Here is an 18,539-nt window from a genome sequence, read left to right as displayed (position 1 = left end):
CCTTGGGCTGATCCACGACCACCGGCCCCTGCAGGTGTTTCAAGCTAGAAGTGCTCCAGGCTTGCTCTTACAAAACCCACACGAGCACAAAAACATCACAAACGGTATCTCCCTCCCAAAACTGAAAAAAAGAAAAGGGATTAACTTCTGTGCTTGCCATGCAAGAAGCCCTTGGCTTCAGGACAGCAGCCCCTCTGGCACAAGTCAGTATTTGATACAATGGAGTGGGAGAGAAGGGAAGTGGAAACCTCTCCCATCTCTCTGTTATTTTGCCTTAAATGCACTGTAGTTTATGCCCTCAATAAAAGCCTGTGCATATCTTTCCAACTTAAATGTGGATTGCAACCTTGGGATTACTGCCCTGGCAGAATTAACGTATTAGACATAAAAACCATAATGTTTCATTATCCATCGTAAAGCATGTGTGCTTTCCCCCTGGGGAGACTGGAAATATCACCCAATTTCACTATCATTTTCTGTTAACTGACTGCCCTGCCACATGTTCACACACTGGCACCCTCACTTTGATGATATAGCAGTCCTCTGGTTTCATTCTTCTTTCTTTATGATGCTGACATTTTTATAAATCATGTTTTTCTCTTCTGTTTTTGTGTCTGTGAAGGCACCACACTATGGAACCACTCGGCTGGAAAATAAAACTTACCCTGGAACAAAAAAACAGCTCATATTTGTCTAGCTGGAAACATACCATAACCTGATGTCTGAAACAAGGGTAGAAGGCAACAGAGAGGCAAGAAAACCTCAAACACAACAGGCAAGCAAACTCAGACTCATTTATGGGCACAGTGGGGTCTGTGGTCAATAGTGAGGCACTGAAGAAGAAAATCTCTTCCCTCTGCAGTTCAAATTCCCTGTATTCCTCCCTCTCACTGTTAGGCTGGCTGCAAATTCAAAGATTTGCATAAGCCACAGATTTTGTCTGTCTCTTTGAAAGGTCAAAACTGAGGAGCAGCACAATCCCAGAGAGGACAAATGGGCCAGCTGGCAGCAATTTGGAGTGACCACCACACAGAGGAAGTGTGGGGAGGAACAGGGGTCAGAGAGGAGCCTTTAAAAGCCTGGGTCACCCTTATATTGTAACTTAGAGGCTGCCTCAGGGAATCTTATTTAATCACTTTTGCATCTTCGCACAGATTAGTGACCAACTGTCCCAATTTAGTGCTGCCACGTTTCTACAAACATTCCTGGCCATGCTTGCTTGGAAAAATCATGCAGCTACTGACAGTCTCTCACAGAAACATTTCACTCTGCATCTCCAAGAGGCCTTATAACATTTTTATTGCCAAGAGAGCCCTTGTTCTGCTCTGCAGGGCGGGGAGGGGAAGGGGAGGCGAGCAGAGCAGGAGGAGGGTGGGCAGGAGCTGCAAACACACACCCTCACCAAATCCACCCCAGTCCTTACTCACATGAGGGTGGCACAGCAGTAAACAGGACCAAAGGGAAACATTTGTTGTCCCACGTAGCTCCTGGAATGCAAAAGGAAGATTAAAAGGTCAGCTTGGAGCATCCAAATGCACAGAGCTGCAGTTCAGCTGCCTGACCCCCAAACAGACCTGGGCCAAAGCAAGGCAGGCAGACTGTTCTCACTGACACCACCTCCACCTGCTAGGGCAGGGGGGAAAGAACTCAAATCCCTATTGCTTCTCACTGTTAGCTGCTGTTTGTATCTTGCCACAGAAGCCAATTAAGGTGCTTTCCCTTGGGTCTGCGGTCGGTCAGCTCCAGACACCGAGGGCTGCAGGCAGCATTTACTTGTTCTAAAGCAACTCTTTCCACAGGCCCAGGGTTCAGCTAATTGTACCACACTGCTGTTGATCTGCAGTTCTACAGAAACCTTGGCTCTCACTTGAATGCTCTCAGCAAAATTATGCTCGAGGTTAGTGTGGATCTCACAGAACAATAACCTGGGAGCAGTGGCAGAGGTTTCCGGTAGCAAAACAGAACGTATTTAAAAAATAAATCCCTAGAATGCCTGCACAATGAAAGCAGTAAAAGGTCACTTATCCCCAGAAAATATCACCCCCACGTGCTGCTCTGAGATTGGAAACATGAGTGGATTGACAACTCCTGAGCACCATCCAGCAGAGATTTCCTACGGCTCTTCTCCCTGACCAGTGCTTCCCATCACCTCAGGACACGGGTGTGCGGCAGGCAGAGCTTGCTGACGGCTCCTGATGGAAAATGGTTGTTCCCCCACACCAGGAGAGGAGGAAGAGCAGAGCATCCCATGGCCAACCCACCACTCCAAGCCCCCCAGAGCCCTGGCAGCCCCAAGCTTGGGGATGATGTAACACCATCAGACATCTGCCAAATAAATAAGCGAGTTCCAACATGCCTTGCTCCAAACCTGCAGAGCAATTTCCATTCCAGAGCAGGAACTTGTGCTGGGGTTTAATACTCTCTCCAATATATCCCTTTCCACAAAGAAAATCTGTGCCCACTGCTCCAGGAACACACGTAATCCTTGTAAGCAGATGTCAGCCTCCAAAGCTGAGAAAATGACTTTGTTCTTGGGGATCAGGGAATTTAAAATTCAAGAAGTTGGAATGTCCTGATGAATTTGGTAACTGAAAGCCCAGGAGGAAACACCTGCTCTCTGAACAGCCGCCGCTGTTTTATCCATCCGTAATTCCACGGGAATGGTCTTCTGCTCTTTGACAATCCAGCAGCCAGAGAGCTGGGAAAGAGAGGAGGGAGCTGCCAGGAGCCAGCAGCCCCAATCCCACAGCACTGCCCCACGCAGCAGCTCTCAGACAGAGGCTTCCAAGCTGGTGTTGCTCCATGAGGACCCACCAAACCCAACACCCTCCAGTCACCTCCCCTAGAGGGACGCCCCTTCATCACAGCTGTGATTTGGGGTTACAGCTACACCTCCCCTCTCCCAGCAAACCACACACAAAAAAGCAGCATTGCCCAGGTTTTTACAGCAGGTAAAGTACAGCTCTGGGGTCTCACAGGGAAGAAGAGACACAGCCAGAAAAAAAGGGATTTTCATCAAAAAGTCAACAACAATTGGATGTAACCATTATCTCAGAGAGCTGCTTGGTAGAGACCACAGGATAAAGCCCTGGATGGAAGAAAGGCCCATAAAACCTGGTTAATACCCAAGGATCACCTCCTCCAAGCAGGAAGGCAGGTAAGAACTCCAGGAGAGCTGTGTGGACCAACAAGGAGCTCCTGGAAAAACTCAAACACAAAAATGATGCTGGGAAAGAGATTGTCCCAGCAGCCAGGTTGGACAGGGCTTGGTGCTAGAGTACGGAAGGTTGGAATGAGATGGGATTTAAGGGCCCTCCCAACCCCAACCCAACCCTTTCTGTTTCCTGTGCTGGCTCCTGCTTTGCCTCAGCAGAGCTGGGTGTTCAGGAAAGGGAACAGACGGGAGCTCAGCTGAAGGCAGGGTGTCCCACATACCTCTTGGAGCCAGGAGGGCTTGGCACAAGAGGGACTGGGTCTGCAGGGAGCTCAGGGCAGGCAGCAGCAGATTAGCAACACTTCTGGGAAATTTTATCCTGCCAAGGATATGGAGATCAGCCTGGAAGTCATAACTCCTGCTGGCCTGAGTCCTAATGATGGGCAGAGCTGTCGCTGCGGTGCGATGAAATCTGCGCTGACACCCAGGGCTGGGCCGGGTGCTTCCCTTTCCCACCACCCCCAGAGGGGTGTGGAGAGCCCCACGGAGAGGCTGTGCTGGCCCAGAGCCGGGCTTGGGCTGCAGCAGCTCCACAGAGCCTCCAGCACCACATGCTCAGCACAGACAGGCTCTGCCACGACACTCACATCCAACACGTGGGTACCCGAGTCCTCCTCCCAGCCCAAAAAATCCTCCTCCCAGCCCAAAAAATCCTCCTCCCAGCCCAAAAAAATCCTCCTCCCAAGCCCAAAACAATCCTCCTCCCAGCCCAAAACAATCCTCCTCCCAGCCTTTGCCCCATCTCAAGCGCCTGGCCCACCTGGCCCCAAGCAGCTGGAGGCATTTCCCTCCCTTGCCTGGCTGGGGCTGGAGAGCACAAGCGATGGGCACACAGCTCAAGAGCAAGTCCCCAGGAGAAGCAGATCCCAGGCTGCCCAAACTGAGAGAAGCAAACATCGCTCCCCATCCTCGAGTCCCTCCTGGGGCAAAACCAGGGCGAGGGCAGCCCCCTGCCACCAGCACTGCCAGGAATCAGCCCTGCTGCAGGTGAGGCAGGAGCTGTCCTGCAATTAACACTGCATCAGAGCCCTCACAGGGAAAGAGAGCAAGTCCAGATTAGGCAGACAAGCTCAGCTCTGACAGCTCCTAAGCTTAGCTTACAATTGCACTTTAATAATAGGTGTTTAACCTATTTAACTCTTGGGTTGTGCAGTTTTTAATGCACCTCTTGAAAGGTGAGCAGAAAAATGAAAATGTTGCTAAAAAACCTCCTTTTTCCCATGTTAACTAATGGAAGTTCAGCTAGAAGATCTACAAAGTGTTTTTATTTAGTGTAAGAAAAACCTGTGATACCCGACTACCCTCAGGTCAGAGCACTGATGTTTTCTCCCCGCCAGGAGCTCCAGCCTTCCCAGGGATCTGTTTTGTTTTATCTACAAAAGCCTTTTCTTCCCTTTTGCTCTTCTGGAAGCTTGCAGGGAAACCCCAGCATTCCCAACAACTGCTGCAAATCCCCAGTTCTTTTCCTGATTTAAGCATGGCTACAAGAGCCCGCTATCATCAGCCAGTGCTTATCCCAGAAAACATGTAACTCCAATTCAACAATCCTATTACATACACTCCCAGCATTTGTACAGGAGAGATTTAGCTCTCAGCTCTCCATTGCTTTATCTCTTTCTGGGTTTGCCAGGGCAGAAATTATCCCAGGCTATAAACGGGTCCCATCCAAATGCTTCTCCTATCTTTGCTGCAAATCTGGGGGAAAGCTCACGTAGCTGCTGTGCACTGTCCGGCTCCCCCGTGCCCAGCAGCCCCTCTGGAGTGCCGTGGGAGGAGCTGGCAGTCCCATCTCACCTCCAAGGCACTGCCAAAACCACAGCCTGCCCCACCAAGGGCTCCCTCCAGGAGGGCAGGGAGGGGAAACCCCTGCCAAGGACCGCTGTGGCTTCAGAGGCGACAGGGCTGACCAGAGCAGAGATGGCAAAACACAAAAGCAGAAGACAAGAAGCATGGACACGGATGGAAAACCTCACACTCTGTCTCAGTGGCTTGCACTAGAGCCTGTAGCTGGGGTAGGAGGATAGATCCACGCCAAACTGCCTCACTGCTGGCAGGAGGACTCATCCCATCCCGCTCTCTTCTGCCTCTGATCCCCCAAACTCCATGGTGCCCCTGGCCCTTCCTGTGCCCTGTTCCATCTCCCTGCTTTTGTCAGCAAACTGAGCCACCACCGAGCCACCCCGTGTCTCAGCAACACACCCACCTCTTGCATAAAGAAATAAAATAAAATAGAGCTAAACCACTTCTGCCTTATTTATTCCAGGAGCACTGTTCCCACAGGCCTGTATCCACGAGATCCGTGTGCAGCTCCTGAATCACCATCTCCTCCATCTAACACTGACACCCAGTTTTAAGGCTGTTTTCCCATCCACCTGCCAGCTACCTCTTCCCTGTGGTACCTCCCCTGTGCTCTTGCCCAACACCTGTCTCTTACCTCACATCACACCTCCGACACGCTCTTGTCAGCTCATGGCTTAGTCACTGCTGGCAAGTCCAAACCCCGGCTGTCTTTGCCAGCACGACACTTCTGTCTCCGTGAGAACATCAGCCCAGCTTCCTGGATCCCTGCTCCCACAAAGTCTGGACAGCCCACGGAGCAGGCAGAGCTCTCGACAAACAGCTGCCAGGGCAGCAGTGGCACTTCCAGAGGCTTTGGGCTCCACTCAAGGAGCACCAACTGGGATGGACGTGGACAGGAAAGGAAGGATTAGGATAAATGGCTCTGCAGATGTGTAAGGAATAAATCAAGCTGCTCAAACCCACAGTAACTCAGTTCTGGAGCATTAAAAAGTAATTTCAAAAAAATAAAATCAGCCTGATGATGTACTCAAGGATGTAATTTATTTTTTTTCTTTCCTGGAAAACACGCCAAGGGAAAGGGGAGCAGGTCACAGGCAGCCCCAGCCATGCTCCACCAGCACCCCTAAAGCTGCTCACAAGAGTTTCTCTTCTTTTCCCCTCTAAGGCCACCTCACCCTGGGAGCACAGCATCCAACCCCCCAAGGAGCCATTCCCAGTAACAAAGCTGGGGTTTCTCAGCCTGGGAATGATCCCAGCTGTTTCCTCTGGAAAACATCTTCTCCCCACCCTTGCAGCACCCTGAGCTCCTCTGGCTGTGCTGTTTGGCTCTACCCCTGTGGTCAGACCCCGAGGTGTGGCTGCTGCAGCCCCTCACCCCTGACCCACCACTTCCAACATCATATCCAACATCCGTTTCTCCTCCTCCTGCCTCCCTCTCTCCCATCTGGCCTTTCCCACCAGCCAACAAGCCCAGCCTTTGTCCTCCCCTCCAGGCAGCTCTGATCCCCGTGCCCTCTCCCCACCCTGCTCCCCCCACTGCACTGTGGCATCCAAACACTGCAAAGTTTAGGAACATGTAAGAGTTTCCAGAGGGAAACATTTATAAAACAGCCCTTGAGTGTGTGCTGAGTGGTTTTATTCCAAGCAGAGAATAAAATCAGTCTGCACCTGACTGCAGTCCACCGCTGACTGTGGACAAGCTCCTCACCTCACCTGTCATCCAGCTCGCCCCACACCACCTGCCTTTCCTCCTGGAAAACCTGGACTGGGGCCTTTGCCTTCTCTTTCTGTTGTGCCAGGAGCCCTGCAGAGCGACAAAGCCTTGCAGAAATGTCTCCTGGCTCAGCAGGCCCCCCTGCCCTCCCAGCAGTGGGAATTTGCTTCCAAGGTACCTCTGGAAGAGCCCCTCTCCGGGAGGTGCCCGAACAAAGCGCCGCAGGTGCAGATCAAACAGATCAAAGAGGGAAACCTCCCCTCTGCTTTCACTTCAGCTTTGCCTTCAAATCAGCCTCTCTGATGTGCTGCTTCTCTTTCATTACTGCTCCTTTTGCCTCCAGGTCCTGTCCACGGCTCTGGCCTTCGATTACGCCGTCAGCTCCATCATGTTTTATCAGTGCCTGCCCGGCTCTTCTCTTCCCTCAGACTCACTCTTTGCACCTGCTCCTCCCAAGACACTTTTTCCCAGTCCAGGTGATGGCTCTCCTTGGCAGGGGTGCAAGATCTGAGCAGTGTGATCCGGGCTCTGGGAGCAGCACAGCAGCACGCAGGAGGGTGGCAATCTGCGCCAGATCTCTGTTTATACACACACACACACACACAAAAACGCTGCTAAGTGCTTTTTGAGAGGGAGGTGGGACCGGAGAGCTCCTCTAACCTACACAATCCTACCATTCTGTCACTTTCTTGTAAACAAAATAATCCAGGCTGGAGCTGGAAGCGGCTGCTCACTTGACAGCACAGCAGAGAGGTCTTGCAGCTCCGCGTCCCTTCTGCTGCGGCGTCTCGCTTCTCAAATCAATCACAGCTCAGACGGGACATCAAAGGTCTCTTTCTAGTGCTCTACCTCTGGAAATCCTCCCATAAGGAAGGAGATAATTGAAGCTGCTTAAGGCTCAGGACATCACCACAGTGTAACATGCAATTATTGTAGCACCTGGGAAAATTGGATAGCAAAACCACTGCTCAAAGTCCCCACTGCTCAAAAAACACCTCATGCTTTTCCCTTTGCCCAGTGCCTCCTGACAGGGAAGGGAGGGCTGATTTCTGGACATGGGCTATTTCAATTTAATCTTTAATTTTACTTGGCAGCCTGTTCCCAGCCCAAAGGTATCCATGCCTTCCAGTGGCATTTTCCAAAGGAGCAATTCTGTCCCTGGGAAGTGAGGAGCTCTCACTTAGCACCAGTAAGAGAGAGAGATGATGTTCAGTTTGACAATGAGGCTGTCAGTGGGCTCTGAAATGTCACTCCCACACCTCACAGATGCAGTTGGCTCATCCCTTGTTTCAGAGAAATGTACTGGAGCTCCTTTTGTAACTGATACAAAATGTTTAACCAGGCTGGAGCTTTAATTTGGGAAAAAAAACAAACCCTTCCCTTTCCATTGAAAGGCATGTTAATTAATTGTCTTGAACATATTTCAACTGTTCCATCCTTTTTAAAGACACTTTTCCAGGGACAAACCACGTCCTTAAGTTAAACCCACATGGCACCAAGCTGAACTAAAAAAGCCCCAAGACAACACAAAAACCCAAACTGATATTTCAAGAAGGTGGATTCTTCCACCTGTCATCCTTCTTGTCCCTGACTTTGCCAGAACTTATATCTGTGAATAACTCTGGAAAGATAACCAGGACAAATGTTTCCATAATGGCAGCTTGACAGTGTAACTTGTTTTGAAACAAGCATGTAAGATAAATCACAACTGGAATGACAGGAAAAAAGCCAAGCGAGAGGAGACACCAAAAACCCGTGGGAGAAGGATAACACAAGTTCCAGGGAGTTCTGGTATCTAATCTTGCAAGTGAGCCCATCATCTCAGTACCAAAAATAATCTATTAGATGAGCTTTTCTTTTTAGCATCAATTTTCAATCCATAAAAAAATTGTCCCAAAAAGCCTTAAGCACCACCACTATAATCTCCACATCCTCTCTATCCTTCCACATTTCTTGCTCCTCTCTGGCCAAATTCAAGTGGAAAAGGAGGAAAGCCCTACAAAGCAGTCCAGCTTCACTGTAGCCTGAATCCTGGATATATGAAAATGTGGATGTAGAAAGCAAAATTTATCCCTGAGCTAATATTTCACTCAGAAATAAACCTTCCAATTTCATCCTGTGGCAACTCAACCTCCCCTCCTGGCCAGTCCTGACTTGGAACTTTGTGGAAATTGGACTGGGCTGGAACATTTTCCAAGGGCCCAGACCTATACACCCATGTGCTGCTCTTCATCAGCTAAACAGACCAGATTTGTCTCCTAGGGCTGCAACAACACTATCTGCTCTCTGCTCCATCACACAAAGTTTAAAAGTGAACTCTGTTAGCTTGGTTATTCATCTCAAAACCAAGGCAATGGTCACTTCATCACTGCTGTCCTTAGAACTCATCACAGCTCTGTAAACTGCTCTTCTGTTTCCACGGGAGGCTGAATTTTCTTCTTGGAGAAAACTGGCTATGTACAAATATTCTCTATATATAAATCTAAATCAGTCTGTGGATTGGTTGCTGATATTTGGTTGGAGAAAGGAAGACAAGCACACCCCACACCAAATCCTGTGCAGTTGCTCTCCTCCATTACACAAACACTTGGCAGGCTTCCAGTGTAAAATTTATGCACTAAAATTAGCTCTCACAATTGCAATCAATTGCAACAATCAATCATAAGTAATTCCAGGGAAAGGGGGGGAAAAAGAAAAAAAAAGAAATAAAAGAGGTGAGCATGGCAAACAATGCCAGAGCACTGCAGTGGCTCCATCCTTGTGTCCAGCAGAGTTTTCCTGCCCCATCATTCATAGGGCTGCAAATACAGAACTTTTCACCCTCCGTGTGACACACACAGTGCCAGAACACAGATCTGAGCAGGGTTTTTTCCCCCCTTGAAACAACAACTCCTAATAAATGTTACATTGTTTGGAAGGAAAGGCAGAAAATGTATATAAACTTCTGGCAGCCAAACACATATGGCAGGAATATGCTGGAGAACACAGAATGCTCCAGAGAACACAAGGAATTACAAGCCCTCCCTGGGTAATTGAGTGTAAATATTACAGCTGATGGTCTCTTCTCTCCCACAGACAAATAAATATCTGTGCCCCCACCTTAATCTGGGCTGTCCTCTGTCTCCTTATACCAACAATTTACATAACTTCTGGCCCCTGAGAACCTACGTCTTGCATGTCATCACGCATTAAAACTCAATTACCTGCCACTCTTTCCATTCCCTTCTGGGGTTTGGGTTGGATTTCTCTTTCAAACAGCTGTGTTATAAAGGAATAGGGATAGATAAACAAGCAGATGGTGTTAGAGACACATTTTAGTGCTGCAAGGAGTACAAGAAGCTGGCTTGGTACAGAGCCTGATGAAACCAGCAAAGCCCTTGGTACCACAGAAATGTCTCCTTCCCTCAGCTCCCAACAGCAGATGCTCTTCTGACCCACACCTACCCCACCAAAGACAAAACCAAGCATAAACTCATCATTCTTCCTATCACCTAAAAGCTATTTTAAACCCAAGCACACTGAGACCATTTGGGATTATTTCATATTTTATAAGTGAGTATTTACACTTCCAGTGCAACTGCAAATTATAGAAATTATGCACAAAATTTGGGGTGAAGACTAGTTATCTAAAATTCCTCATGGTGAGTTTGCATCAAGAACAAAAAACATTTAGGGAAAGACTTTTTTTTTAAAAAAAATATGAGTTACCTGGCATAGTTTTAAATCTAGCAAGAAATGGAGATGGCTAGAGGAAAGGATCTGGAGGAAAATGAAGCTGATAAGCAGGAATGGTGGATGTAGCAACACACCAGGCTGCAGAACACCCTCCAAAAGCAGTGAAAGATAATCTTTGCAAAAAAGCTTTGCCACAGCAGAAGATGACCCCTGAACAATTCTCCATAAATCTCACACTGCTGTGGAAGTGCAGTGATATCCCAAACACAGGAATCTTCTTAGGCTGGAGAGACAGGGCAAAGAAAACAGCCACACTCCAAAAGAACCTTAAAATATTTCCTGTGCTGCCTATCACAAGAACAAACAGCAGCAGAGAGCCGTGCAGCCGTGTTCCCAGAAAGGAGAGCCCTCTGGAGAGGCTGGCCTGCTCCAGGGGCACCAGCAGCCTCTCCAGCAGAAATTCCAGCCCTGGCAGGGCCAGGCTGGCAGCACACGTGTGCCCAGGCAGGTGACAGCTCAGGTCACGGGCACGAGCACTCTCACACACACAGCCTGGGCTGCAAAGGCATCTCCTCAGCACAAAAACACCGCAGGAATTCCTCTCCTGCCTCAAACAGCACCGCTCCTGCACCAAGCCCACCCAGCCCCGGCTCCTTCTGGCCCATCCCACCACCAGAGACAGAAGTGTGACCCCAGAGCCGCGTCCTGGGGTTCAGAGAGGCTCTGCCACCCTGGCAGCTGCTATTTTTGGGGATCTCTCTGGTTGCTAGGGCCAACTCCCAGCCATCAGCACATCCTCCCGGCAGGGTCTGCTGTGCCAGTCAGGAGAGGGGGAAGGAGTTGAGAGGAGGGATGAGTAAGCAGGGGAACGTGAGAAACCAAACAAAATGCCAGCCTGAGGAGAAATACACGGTCACAGCTTCCACCAGCGCTCAGCTGAACTCCTACATGAAACAAGCCTGGCTGGATTGAGCCAACAGAGCCCAGACCAGCTTGGAAACCATTTCCAAAGGCTGCACAAGGCCTCCTGCTGCCCCCCAGGCAGGATGAACTCCATCCAAACACCAGCTCCGAGCCAGAGCATGTGTTCATCCAGCTCTCCTGGACTGCTGCTCCTGGTGCATTGCACTGGGGAGCCAGCAAGGCAGACAGAAAGGAAGCACTTAGCCCTCAATTGCACACCAAGTCTCCTGCAAAATTAGGAAACTGCTCCAGATGCTCAAAACCCCAGAAATAACTGATGGATCGGGTTTCTAGGAGCTGTATGCATGGACAGCTTCTCATTTTCAAAATTACTGGAGCCTTGGTCTACACCAGCCTCTTACACATCTGGATAGTCTTACATAGTTTACAAAAGACCATGACAGTTTTCCATCCATTTCTATCTCTTATTTTGAGCTTTCAGCTCAAAAAACACCTTTAGAAAGTTAACAAGGCAAAGGTGGTAAAGAGAGAACAAAATTGGGGGGGTATAAACTCTGTTCCCTTTTTTCCACAGTGAAGAGACTCATACAAATAATCTCTTAGGCTTCTAAATAACTCAGTTTTGAAAAATGGGGATTAAACACCACTGAAACCTAAGACCCTAAAGAGAAAAACATATGTGCACATGGACTTAGGAAAGCAAACAGCTTTTCAAAACAGAACTCTTCTGACACACTCCTAAAGGAAGTGTTTTTTATTTAAATCATCATCAGCTGAAGGGCAGGAGAAGGACTCCAGCACATGTCAGCAAGAACTCCCACTCCACACAGGCAAAAACATTGGCACAAAAGTAAACTAATCGCTTCCTAAGCTGCTAAGATGCCATTATAAATTACTATATATATATATATATATATATATATATATATATATATATATGTCCATGTGATACTTGTACAGGAACATATCACAATTTAGAGCTTTTTTAAAATAACTTCAGGAGAGAATTTGGTCATAGGACAACACCCTGGTATAGAAAAGAGTGAAGAGGAAGACATACTCTAATCCAAGTGAAATCCCCCACAGTCAGGAGACCCAGCCTTATTGACAGAGATCCTTGAAGGTCTTTTCCAGCCTTGATGGTTCTGTGACTCCCTTCTCCACCTCCCATTAGAGGAAATACAGCCTAACAGCCACTGGGAAGGAAGTTGCCTGTAGCATGACTAGGATGCTCAAGTGGTTACAAGTTCCCTGGAGCACCAGGAAGCTCGTGGGGAAGACACAGAATTCACGGGACCAGGAGCTCTGAAATATTTTGGGGGAGTTACACGCATGGGCTCACCCCATCCCCTGACAAGCCTGTGAGGCTTTAATCTGCCTCAGATCTATACAAACAGAGATCACAGAATCAAGTGCCTACAGCAGCCTGGGAAAGAGGAATTCTGCTATCAGCTTCATGCTGGAGAGGAGGGAGGAGATGGAAGAGGGAAGCCAAGGAACCCCGCTCAGCATCCCAGCTGGATGTGAACAGGCCTATTCTGGGTCACCAGGACCACGAATCCCTCTGCAGCAGCTTGGGCCCGTGTCAGGCAGCACAGGCACCTGGGGCCCAGCTTCTCCAAGCTGCCAAGGGAGCTGCAGAGCAGCCCCAGCGCTGCAGGGACACAGCTGCCCCTGGCTCACCCCGCTCAGACGCTGCCTGCGCCTCTGCAAGAGCGCTGCTGTGCATGGAAAGGTCAGCCTGAGCTGCTGCACTTGTGTTTCCAGCCCTCCTCCCTGAGCTGCAGAGTTTCTAAATTAATCTGGGTCTTTGGGCCTGTTGGCTTTTATTGCTGTTTCTTAGGGCACGGCCCACACGGCTGAAATCCCCAGACAAGTTCACTGAGTGCTTTTTGCAGCTCGCCTTTGCCCTCACTCATCGCAGCATGCTCCCTTAAGTGTCTCCTAAAAACCCAGGGAAGGAAATGTGCTCAGTCTCCTCCTCATTCCCCACTCCCTGGAACGTTTCCATCAGGACTGGCTGCCTGCTCCCCCCGGGAACAGCCCTGCTTTGTGGGATTGTGCTCCGTGGGTCACACCGGGGGTCAGCCTGCACCAATCCCCCCCTCCCCAAATCCTGACCTCCCGACTTGAGCATGCCAGAGGGCAAGAACTCCTGCTTCTGTGCAACAAGGCGTTGTTAAAGGGAAAATTCCTCTTTTTTTTTTATTTTCTTTTTTTTTTTCTACATCCTTTACAAGTCTGGGAGAATTGGGATTGTTCAGCCTGCACAAGAGAAGGCTCTGGGGTGACCTAATTGCAGCCCTCCAGGACCTGAAGGAGCTGCAGGAAAGATGGAGAGAGACTGCTTAAAAGGGCCTGGAGTGCCAGGACAAGGGGGAATGGCTTCCCACTGCCAGAGGGCAGAGCTAGGGGGAATATTGGGAAGGAATTGTTCCCTGTGAGGGTGGGCAGGCCCTGGCACAGGGTGCCCAGAGAAGCTGTGGCTGCCCCTGGATCCCTGAAGTGTCCAAGGCCAGGTTGGAGCATCCTGGGATAGTGGGAGGTGTCCCTGCCCATGGCAGGGGATGGCACTGGATGGGCTTCAAGGCCCCTTTGTACCCAAGGCACTCTGTGACTCTGTGATCTGTGTGTTTATTGCCCCACAGCAGAAATCACCCTACACCCACCAAGACCAGGCAGGAATTTACTGAGCCCACTCAGACACTGCAAGGACTGAGCCAAAGCCTGCAAACCTGCTCTGGCCATCTCACCACAACAGCACCCCTGCCCTAAGTCCAGTTTCCCTTAAGTACAGGAGGGGGCAGAAGGAATTAGTAAAAAAAAAGGCATTTAACTAATAACTGGAATCTCTGTGTTAAACTAATCAGGGCACTGCACTGGGGCAAGAGAACACGGTCAGCACCCAGACATAACCCACCGTGCCCTCCTGCTAGGATCAGCTGCTCAGATTGAACAGCCCACATCTGTCACTGCTGGCAATTCTGCAACTGGAAACTCTCAGGGAGGGCTGATTAATGGCCACACTGTGGAATTTCCACAGCTTAGCTTTACACTGGCAGCTTCATAGTGAGGGAAACCGTGAGGGAAAACCAGGCAACAGGGGAATGGGGGCAGGAGAAAGAAGCTCCTCTCAGACATGCCCAGGGCAATGAGAATCAATCCCTTTCCAGGGAGGCTTCAGCTTCAGCCTCCACTTTCATTCTCAGGAAAGGCTGCAGGTGGGAACTGATGCAGTAGCATCCCCCAGAGAGCCCTGAGGTCACACAGCACTGCAGAGACCACCATGGCCACAGCAAAGCCACCCATCCTCCTTACACCTCTTCTCCTCCAAAACAGAAGGGTGGGGGCTATGCAGCAGCTCCAGCACCGCTTCCACCCTCCTCCTGCACAGCCCTGGTGCCACAGGTAGGGACCAGCAGCTTTTACAGGGCCAGACTGCCAGGAGACAGCTCTGCCCCACCAAAGCACACAAGCAGGCCCAAGGACACGCACCTCAATGGGCATGGGGCAGTGCCAACCACGGGAAAATCTCAAATCCCCCATGGGAGAGCAAGCCCAGCACTGGCCCAGGGCTCAGGGACACTGGAGAAACCCCCTCCTTGCAAATTATCCTTGGAAATATGCTGTGGCCAAGCCCCAGGCATCCAAACCACGAGGTCTTCACACCTGGGCTTTTCTGAGGGTTTTTTTTTAGTGGGTTGGTTTTTTTTAACTGCTACTGGGTCCATGTGACCAATTTTAAGCATGTGAGACTTGAATCCTCATGACAGAAGAGGCAGAGAAAAGGGAGGGATGTGTGGTGGGACACACATGATGCCACAACAGACACCCACATATTTAAACTATAAAAACCTCAGAGGAAGAATAGCACAGAAGTTTTGTCCCAGAAGAAGCAAAGCCTTAATCTTCTTCCTTCTTGAAAACACCTCAGTCACTGAGAAAGAAAAAAACATCAGAGAAGAGTGGGCATTTCATTTGTAAGTACATGTCATTTGTACTTACCTTGTCAAGATCTCTCGTTTTCCAGAGGTCTAACAGCTCCTAGGCGAGCACAGCAGCTCCACAGGGACAGGGTTTGACAGCACTGGCTGCAGAGATCCCTGGAGAGCACAGGGGCTGAGTTTTCCCTCTGGGCAGTCCCATTGACAACAGATTTCGGCCTTCACGGTCCCTCCACTTGGTGTCTGGGCAGCAGAAGGCTCTGGAGAGAGGAGACACGTGGGGGATCCTCGGGGAGCTGCCTTCACAGAGAGCCAACGCAAACCTGCGGGGTTTGTGCAGCTCGTGGCCAGTGCTCAGCTATGCAGGAGAGCTCCCAGGGAGCTGCAAGGAGCTGCTTGGTCTGGGGCACAGAGCCCACGTTTGAAGGAGAGCTGCTCACAGGCAAGTATCTGAGCTGCACTCAAGGCTCTCCATTGCCATGCGCTCCCCAGGAGAGGCCAGTCCCACCCAGAGGCTCCAGCACGCTCCCAAACAAAGGCACTTGGAATCGTTCCTCCCTGCAGCTAGGGGCAGGTGAAATGAAGGAATGCACCCACCACTGTAGGGTTGGGATGAGATCCCTAAGGAAGCACAGAGGCTCAGCAGCTGCCAGCCCACATCAGCTCCAGAGCCTCTGGGACCAGCCCCAGTCCTACAGAGTGGAGTGCCCCAGTAATCCAATTAGGCTGTCTGCAGACATAAACCAAAAGGAAAGGATGGGGGAAAAGGAGCAGGAGTGTATCCTCAGTGCTGGCCCAAGCTGCAGCTCAAGCAGAAGCCCAGCTGGGAGCCAGAGCCTGGGAGAGCCCAGCCTGGAGTCCTGGCACCAAGCACAGGGGCTGCCCAAAGCCCAGGTGTGAGGAGCCAGCCCTTCCTAACCAGCCTGCTCAGGAACGCTTGGAATGGTGACTCCAGCCTGTTCCAGCTGCTTCCCTGCTTCTGTCACACAGCACACAGCTGTGTGTATTCTCAGCTCAGGTATTCTGAGGAGGGCAGTACCAAGAAACCACGTGGCTGCAATGGGACATGGAGAGGGATGTAACTCAGTGATCCTCACAGCTCCCTCCCATCTCCAGATATTCCATGATTCTGCAATCATTCCTTCTGAAGGCAGCTGGGTGGCTGAGGCTGCTCCTGGAGCCCTCCCTCACAGTGCCTGTTCCCTTCTGTCCATCCCACCAGGTTCCCAGCTCCAAAGATTATCCATCCCACATGTGCCTCACATCAAACACAAACATGAACAAGTCCAGGAGAAAGCACCCATCCAGCCTTAAAGGTCAGAGCCCCCGGGAGGAGAAGGGAAGAGCAATTTGGGAAAAACCCCACCATGGAAAACAGGAGATTTCTGCACAAAACAAGTGTTTGGCTGCCAGTGGTTTTCACATGCCTAAGAAATGAGCGTGGCCAAAGTGCTAAAAACATGTTTTAGGAAGCTTCCTAGCTGGACTCTGGCTTCTGCAGAGACAGGAGGTCATGACAGATCCAAACCCAGAGCAGGAGATTGCAGCCACCAATGGCTTTGTTTGTGGGTGTAAAAGCTCAAAAGTACAAAACCATTACCTCAGCCCCCATGCTGGAAGCCAAGACACCATTATCTGGGAGTTGGGGGAAAAAAATAAAATTAAATAAATATAAATTATAAATGCCATTGCTCTGGAAAATTAGAATTCTTAATGGGAAAGTAAACATAAGGCTCGTTCTAGCTGATGATAACTATCAGCATGTCAGGGGTTTCATGGTTTCCCCATTACTAAAACAAAAGCATCTTGCTTGAACTGCAGGAGTTAAAAATGCAGAACATCCTGACTTCCCAGAGATAATTCTGCAAACAAGGAGTGACAAGGATGCACTTCCACTGCTGATTTCTTCCATGAATAACTTTATCAGCACTTTCACTCCGCAGGGAGATCCAGATGTTTTATCAAGATGGATTTACAATGTGAGATCCGGGTTTGAAAGCATGACATGCTGAGGAGCTGGCCATCCACCTCTTGCTTAGAAAGCTCCTTCTCCTGAGTATTACCCAAAGGGATCTTGTCACACAAACGAAGAGGAGGCACCAGTGACGTCTCTGCCAGGCTGCCAACCCCTGTGTGAGCGTGGCCAGCAGCTGCACAGGCCCAGGGAGCCACCAAATCCTCAGCAAACACAACATTTTTGTACCCTCTCCACGGACGATTAGCAACAGAGCCCGAAATGTCAAAACCCGACTCTTAATTACAGAAGTTGGCACTTAATGACTCCAATTACAATTTCCACTGATTTCTGAAAATTGGATTCTCCACTACAGTTACTGTGTTTAAATGAGTTCCTTACCTCGTTCATGGTAATTATACTCTAACAAACTAATTTAAAATACAGTAGAGATTTCTAAAATACTACTTAAAAATGGTGGGGATTTAAGAACAAAACATTGCTTAAGCCTCTCCCTTTCCACATTTTTTAATCCCATTCCTTTCAGGACCCAAGAATGCAGAAGGTTAAAAATAAGAGATACTAAGGACAGTATTTTGTCAAAATGCCATTGAAAGGGTATTTTACAAGTAGGAAACAGTTTTATTTCTGTGATAGAAACTCACTGTCTTTTCCCCCCGTATCACACAAACTGACTTCTCCTTTTATCCCAAATCCCCCCAGAAGCTGCTCTTCTCAGGTTCACCATCAGCAAAGCCCCAGAGGAGCCCAGCAAGAAGGAGATTCATTGGGAAGGGATAAATCCCTGTCTGAGGCACAGCTAACAGCTCTGTCTCTGCCCTGCATGCTGACACCTACCACCAAACCTGCCTGGGGGTGAGCCTGGCTCCTGCAGGATGCAGCTGCACCCCCCAGGCAATGCCTCCTCTGAATATGGGAATTGTTTTCAAGCTCCTGCTCATAATCAGTAGAAGAAATGGAAAAGCGCGCACAGTCCATTTCAAGCAACTACACCACCAACAGAAAGAACACGTTAAAATGTGGTATTTTAGAGCACAGCAATCTCTCCAGAGCCTGCCTCTTCCATGCATTATCTCCTGAAAAAACAGAAGGAAAAGCCACTAACATCCCTGATCCCTTGGCCAACCTCAGAAGTCAGAGATGCAAAGCACAGAGCCCAGAGTGGCAGGAGCCGTGGCAAAGCGGAGGGGGCTGTGCCAGACAACCCCATCACAGGAGTGAGCCCCAGCACGGGACAAATCCATCCTGATCCCTGAGCCAGAGCCGGCAGGGACACAGCAAAAACTACCTGAG

At 49.7% G+C, this 18,539-nt stretch overlaps 1 protein-coding gene across 4 annotated transcripts in view; it reads right to left on the bottom strand.

The window, feature by feature from the left end:
- Positions 1 to 15,669, bottom strand: part of TIAM1 (TIAM Rac1 associated GEF 1) — a 123,049-nt gene extending 107,380 nt beyond the window's left edge. The window contains exons 1-3 of one of the 4 annotated variants that reach the window (XM_033519009.1): positions 15,333 to 15,668; positions 6,907 to 7,306; positions 1,428 to 1,487 (exon numbers count right to left, since the gene is read on the bottom strand). The gene's annotated coding sequence lies outside the window, so the exon portion shown is untranslated. Of the gene's footprint in view, positions 1 to 1,427; positions 1,488 to 6,906; positions 7,307 to 15,332 lie in introns of all 4 variants that reach the window. The other 3 variants (XM_015647776.3, XM_015647520.3, XM_015647690.3) reach the window with 3 other exon arrangements.
- Positions 15,670 to 18,539: the final 2,870 nt, after the last annotated feature.

This window comes from Parus major, chromosome 1, assembly GCF_001522545.3.
Source record: "Parus major isolate Abel chromosome 1, Parus_major1.1, whole genome shotgun sequence".
In the NCBI taxonomy this organism is placed as follows: Eukaryota; Metazoa; Chordata; class Aves; order Passeriformes; family Paridae; genus Parus; species Parus major.
This window is presented reverse-complemented; position numbering and strand designations above follow the sequence as displayed.